Below are 6,625 nucleotides of genomic sequence, written 5' to 3'. Positions count from 1 at the left end.
TCCCTTATTGAATAAAGGATAGTCTGGCTTTTTTTTTTATTTTTCACACTATAAACCACATTGATCAAGATACATACATTTTCCCTCTTGAACATATACAGTGTCGTTTTCTCCCCCCCACCCTCCATCCCTCCCTACCTCCCCTCCCATTCATTTAAAGTTCAGAAAATAGGGTATATTAAACCCGTCAAACAATGTTGTCACTCAATAAAAACAAACAAGAAATTCCACTGAGTCAGTTCTTTTCATTCTCTTCTCCTTCTGTCATTTTAGGTGGTAGATGTCCCCGGTAGGTTTTCTCTATTATGTTTCAGGTATGGCCCCCATATTTGTTCAAATATTGTAATATTATTTCTTAAATTATATGTTATTTTTTCTAATGGAATACATTTATTCATTTCTATATACCATTGTTGTATTCTCAAGTTATCTTCTAATTTCCAGGCTGACATAATACATTTTTTTGCTACAGCTAGGGCTATCATAACGAATCTTTTTTGTGCACCATCCAAATCAAGTCCAAGTTCTTTGTTTTTTATGTTACTTAGGAGGAAGATCTCTGGGTTTTTTGGTATATTGCTTTTTGTGATTTTATTTAATATCTGGTTTAGATCTTCCCAAAATGTTTTCACTTTCTCACATGTCCATATGATAGTCTGGCTTTGAAGCTAGTTGGAAGAGATTCACTCAGATCATTTCTAGGATGAGAAGGGTGACTATCATGAGTGGTTAAAGAAGTTAGATCTATATTCTGGAGATTAGAAGAAAATGGGGAGCAGGGAGGGAGGGGGTATGTGATCATATCAAATGTGTCAGATCCTTAGGGGGGGCATGACAGTGGATGTCAATATATTGTCACCAATAGGAGACTCTTGAATGAGGTGACATAAGGTGGTCATTAAAAGGTGATGATGGCAAATTTCTAGAATTGTCCACCCAGAGGATTGTGGAGACTTGGTCATTGGGGTTATTTAAGAACTAAGTAAATGACACCTCACTGACAAAAGGCAAAGGAGGAAAAACCCAACACCCAACCCCAACCAACCAATTTTCCCCTGCAACCGCTGCAATCGTGTCTGCCTGTCCCGCATCGGACTTGTCAGCCACAAACGAGCCTGCAGCTGACGTGGACTTTTTACCCCCTCCATAAATCTTCGTCCGCGAAGCCAAGCCAAAGAAGAAGAAATGAAAAGTGAATTGAGGATTTTAGGGAACTGGCATAGATGAGGCCTAGAATGGTAGTGTAGGTTTGAATGCAGATCGACTTACTCCAACTCCTGTTATTTTAAGATCCAGGCATGGGATTTTTCAGTTGTGGCATTGGAATTTTATTTCATGTGTGTCCAAGCATGTGACTTTTTTCAGGTTAATCCCTGCAACCCTCCCCTCACATCTATCTGAGCATGTATCTTTCTTTTTCCAATGGAATCCAGGGGTTGGAGCATTGCTTTCCAATTGAATCCAGGAATGGGATTATTATTTACAGTTCAATCTCAGACATGAAATGCTTTAATATTTAATCCAGGCATCAGATTTTCCACCTTTGAATCTGGGTGTTGGAATTTTACTGGTGTATCTGGAATCAGATATTTTTGAATGTTTTAACAGGGGAATAATGGGATTTATTTTTTTACTGTTTAATCCAGGTGTGGAATCAGTTAAATCAGAGGCATGGTAATTATTTCCAGGTTATGGGGAGTTTTATGAATTAATTCTGGATGTAATATTTTTAACAGTTTCATACAATGATTGGAATTCCTTCTGATTTAATGTTGAAGAGGAGCGTTTAACAGCCCAATCAAAGATATGATATTTCCATTTTGGCAACCTGACATAATTTTATGTTAATCCAAGCCTGAGGTTTCTTGCAGTGTAAACCAGTGTTGGCATTATTTACAGTGCACGCAGGCCTGAGCATTTTTACTGCTTAATCCAGGCATAGCATTTTTTTGCTGATTAATTCCCTTCCCTCTGCTCCTTCCCTCTCTCCACAATCCTCTCATTCCATCTGCCTGATTACCACCTCCCTCTCTTCCCACCACTGCCTTTCTTCCTCCCCTTCTCTTCTTGTCCCTCCCTTTCTCTTCCTTCTCATCTTCCTAGCCCTTCCCTCACCCTCTTCTCTCATCCTCCATTTCTCCCTCCTCTCTCTCCCTATCCCTTCTCCTCTCTCCCTACCCTACTCTTCTCACTTTCCCTTTCGTCTTTCCCTCTCTCCTATTTCCTTCACCTCCTCTCCCTCCCTCCCTATTCTCCCCTTCCTTCCCCATTGCCCACATTCCCTCTTTACCCATTCCCTCTCGCCCCTCCCGTTCCCTTTCCCGCACCTGGTCCCCTTCACTTCCAGTCCTGTTCCCTTTCACTCCGCTCCCCCTTTCCCTCCCCCTTATCTTTCCCTTCCACCCCCACCAACCCCCGCTCCCCCTTCTTTTCCCTTCCACCCTCCCTCCCCTTCTACCCCCGCTCCCTTTCCCTGCCACCCCCTCTTCCCCTGCCCTTCCACCACCCCCCACCCCCCCGCCGTTTCCATTCCCTTTCACCCCCCCCCCCCATTCCCCGCCCCACGTTGCCGGCGGGGCGGAGTGGTTCGGATTGCGGGCACCACTGCTCCCCGGGAAACTGGCAGTGGTCGCGCCCGGCTGTCGAACTGAAAAGGGAGGGAGGGAGCAGCTGTGGAGGAGGCGGAGGCGGCGGCGGAGGACTGGAGTTAGCGGCACAGCGGCAGCGATCGGCCGACGGAGAGCGACCGGAGGACGAGCGGGGAATGACGCCGGTGGCAGGTGAGATGGCGCGGCCGCTAGCGCAGCATCCGGGACGGCGGAGAGGGGAGCGGACCAGGAGGGACCACCGTGGCCGCTCCCTCCATCCTCCCTCCCTCCTTTCATCCCCCATTCTCATCCTCCCTCCCTCCTTTCATCCCCCTCCATCCTCCCTCCCTCCCTTCATCTTTCCATCATCCTCCCTCCCTCCCTTCATTCCCCTCCATCCTCCCTCCTTCATCTCTCCATCAGCCTCCCTCCCTCCCTTCATCCTCCCTCTCTCCCTTCATCCCCCTCCATCCTCCCTTCATCCCTCTCCATCCTCCCTCCCTCCATCATCCTCCCTCCCTTCATCCCCTCCATCCTCCCTCCCTCTGTTCATCCCTCTATCCTCCCTCCTCATTCTCCCTTCATCCCCATCACCTTCCTCTCTCTCTTCAATCCCCCATCCACCCCTCCTTCTCTCCCTCCCTTCATCCCCATCCTCCCTCCCTCCCTCCATCCCCTCATCCTCCCTCCATCCCCTCATCCTCCCACTATCCCTCCCTTCATTCTCCCATCCACCTTCCCTCCCTGTCCATTCCTGCTGCACCCCTTGTTGCCTCCCCCAATCCCAGCCCCTCCATTGGGGTTGATGAGGCCTGGGGCAGATCAGGCATGATCACGCTGAACAGCAGGGCAGCATAAAGGGCCGAGTGGTCTACTTCTGCTCCCATATTTTAGCTTCTGCTTATCCTCATGTTCCCTGTTCCCATAGCCCTCCAACCTCATCCTCCTTCCCTTCCTCTCCCTCCATCCCTCTATCCCCATCCTCATCCTCCCTCCTCCCCTCCATTCATCCCCATCCTCAGCCTCCCTCCCTCCCTCTATTCCCATCTTCATCCCCCTCCCTCCTTCTGTACTTATCCTCATCCTCCCTCCCTCCCTTCATCCCCATCCTCATCCTCCCTCCCTTCATCCCTATCCTCATTCTCCCTCCCTCCCTCCCTTCGTTGCTTCAATTCCTGCTCCACATACCCATTCTCCTGTACCCTTGCACAAACCAACCATACACCTTACTCTCGCACCCACCAATCCCCCTTCCCTCCTCTTTCTCTCCCAATGTCCCCTCCCTCACATACCCCTTCTTCCATTCCCATCTCTTTCTCCTCCCCTTCCTTTCCTCCTTCCCTACCCCTCATCCTCTCCCCTCCCCATCCTCCCACTCCACCTCACCTTCCTCCCTGCCATTCCCTCCAAAACTTCTTACCCTCCAAAACTTCTTACCCTCTCCACTTCATCTCCCCATCCAACCCTCTCCCCATCCCCACACTTCCTATCCCCATCCCACCTCCTCTCCCCATCCAACCCCTCCTCTCCCCATCGCCCCTTCCTCTCTCCATCCCACCCCTCCTCTCCCTATCCCACCCTTCCTCTCCCTATCCCCCTCCTCTCCCCATCCCACCCTTACTCTCCCTACCCCACGCCTCATCTCCCCATCCCCATCACCATCCCACCCCTCCTCTCCCCATCCCACCCCTCCTCTCCCCATCCCACCCCTCCTCTCCCCATCCCACCCCTCCTCTCCCCATCCCACCCCTCCTCTCCCCATCCCCCCTTCCTCTCCCCAACCCCACCCTCATCTCCCCATCCCCACCACTCCTCTCCCTATCCCACCCTTTCTCTCCCCATCCCCACCCTCCTCTCCCCATCCCACCCCTCCACTCCACATCCCACCACTCCTCTCCCCATCCTCTCCCCTCCTATCCCCATCCCACCCCTGCTATCCCCATCCCACCCCTTCTCTCCCTATCCCACCCTTTCTCTCCTCGTCCCTCCCTTCCTTTCCCCAACCCCACCCTCCTCTCCGCATTCCCACCCTTCCTCTCCCAATCCCCACTCTTCCTCTCCCCATCCCACCCTTCTATCCCCGTCCCCACCCTTCTTTCCCCATCCCCACCCTCCTCTCCCCATCTCCACCTTCCTCTCCCCATCCCTACCCATCATCTCTATTCTTCCTCTCCTCCTTCCCTCCCTGTCTCCTCCACTTCTTTCCCCTCCTCTTCCCTCCCCTTCTCTCTCCCTTGTCCTCCTCCCCTTGCCCACTTCCCTCCCCATTCTCTCTTCCCCTCGCCTCTCCCTTCTTCCCTCCCTCTCTCCTTGTCCTTCTCCCCTCCTTTCCCTCATCTCTTCCTCCTCACCCTCTTCCTCCTACCCCTCCTACCTCTTCCTTTCTCCTTCTCCCTCTACCCCTTCTCCCTCTCCCACCCCCACTCACTCCTTTGTTCTCCCACCACGCCTCTATCTCATCCCTTTCTCTTTCATTCCCTCCCCTCACACTCCTCCTCTCCCTCCCCTCTACTTTTTCCACTCTTCCTCCCCCTCCCCAACACCTACCTTCCCCTACCCCCTCCACTCTACATCCTCCCCCTCTGCCCTATCCCCAACCCTTCTACTCTCCCTTCCCCTCTTCCCCTCCTTCACCCTCCCATCTCCCCCCTCCCTTCCCTACTCTCCCTCCCTACCCATCCCCCCTCCTCCATACCCTCCTCCATACCTCTCTTCATCCTCCCTCCCCTACTCCCTAACCCTTTCATCCCTACCCCTACCCCTCCTCCCTATCCCCTTCTCCCTCCTCCCCTCTTTACTCTCCCTCCCTACCCCTCCTCCCTCTCATCCATACACAACCCCCACCTCCCTACCCTTCTCCCCTCCTCCATACCCTTCCTCCATACCCCTCTTACTATCCTCCCTACACATCTCCCCCTACTCCCTAACCCTCCTTTCCTCCCTATCACTCCTCTTCCCTACCCCTCCTCACCTCCCCTACCCCTTACTTCCTATCCCCTCCCCTTCTCTCTACCCCTCCTCTTCCCCACCCTCCTCTTCCTCCTCCCTATCCATCCTCCCTACACTCAAACCCCTCCTCTCTACCCCTCCTCCCTAAAAATCTTCCCCCTCCTCCCTACCTCTCCGCCCCTCCCCATCCTCCTTCTCCCCTCCTTCCGCTCTCCCACTTACTCCCTCCCTCTCCCTCCTCCTCTCTCCCTCTCCCACACCTAACCCCTCCTCTCTACCACCTCCACCCTATCACCTCCCCTCCTCCCTACCCCTCTGGTCCCTCCTCCCCTTCTACTAACTAACCCCTCCCTCCTCCCCTTCTCCCTGCTCCCCTCCTCCCTACCCTTCTCCCCCTCCCAACCCTATTCCCCTAAACCCTACTCTTCCACTACTCCCTACCCCTCTTCTCCCTTCCTCCCTTCACCTTTTCTCCTCTCCTCAACTTCAATTTACCTCTCTTCTCCCCTAATACCTACCCCTTCTCCCCTCCTCCCTAGCACCCTCCACCTCCTCTGTATCCCCTCTGTATCCCCTGCACCTCCTCCCCACTCCTCCTCCTCTCCCTCTTCCCTACCCTTCCTCCCTACTTCCTACCCCTCACCCCTTCAGCCCTAAACCCTCCCCATCCTCCCTACGCCTTCTCCCTTCCTCCCTACCTCTTCACCTTGACCCTACCCTCCTCCTCCCTGCCCCCTCTCCCCTCCACCCTCATTATGGCACAATGTATCATTCCTTCTTCACCGCATCTCCCAACCCCCAACCTCATGACCCAACCTCCCACCTCATCTCCCAACCCCCCACCTCATTGCACAACACCCTCACCTCATCCCCCAGCCATGTGTCTTCCGCTCCCATGTCTGCATACGTCCTTCCTTTACCTGTCCAATTAGGATCCCAGCTTCTCCCCCACTCCCTCAATCCTCACAGGTGTGTTCTTCCCTCCTCTAGATCGATCATTTCTACCCATTCACCTTTGACCCTCCCACATCACCTACACACTCATCACCTTCACCACATCTCCCAACCCCCCACCTCATAAGCCATCT

General features: G+C 53.3%; 1 protein-coding gene across 1 annotated transcript in view; it reads left to right on the top strand.

The window, feature by feature from the left end:
- The first annotated feature begins 2,572 nt into the window (after window positions 1-2,572).
- ajm1 (apical junction component 1 homolog) overlaps window positions 2,573-6,625 on the top strand; it is a 31,253-nt gene continuing 27,200 nt past the window's right edge. The window contains exon 1 of the mRNA XM_069935000.1: window positions 2,573-2,780. The gene's annotated coding sequence lies outside the window, so the exon portion shown is untranslated. The remainder of the gene's footprint in view (window positions 2,781-6,625) is intronic.

This window comes from Narcine bancroftii, chromosome 1 (assembly GCF_036971445.1).
Source record: "Narcine bancroftii isolate sNarBan1 chromosome 1, sNarBan1.hap1, whole genome shotgun sequence".
NCBI classification, from domain to species: domain Eukaryota; kingdom Metazoa; phylum Chordata; class Chondrichthyes; order Torpediniformes; family Narcinidae; genus Narcine; species Narcine bancroftii.
The sequence above is the reverse complement of the archived record's forward strand: the minus strand, read 5'-3'. Positions and strand labels throughout refer to the sequence as shown.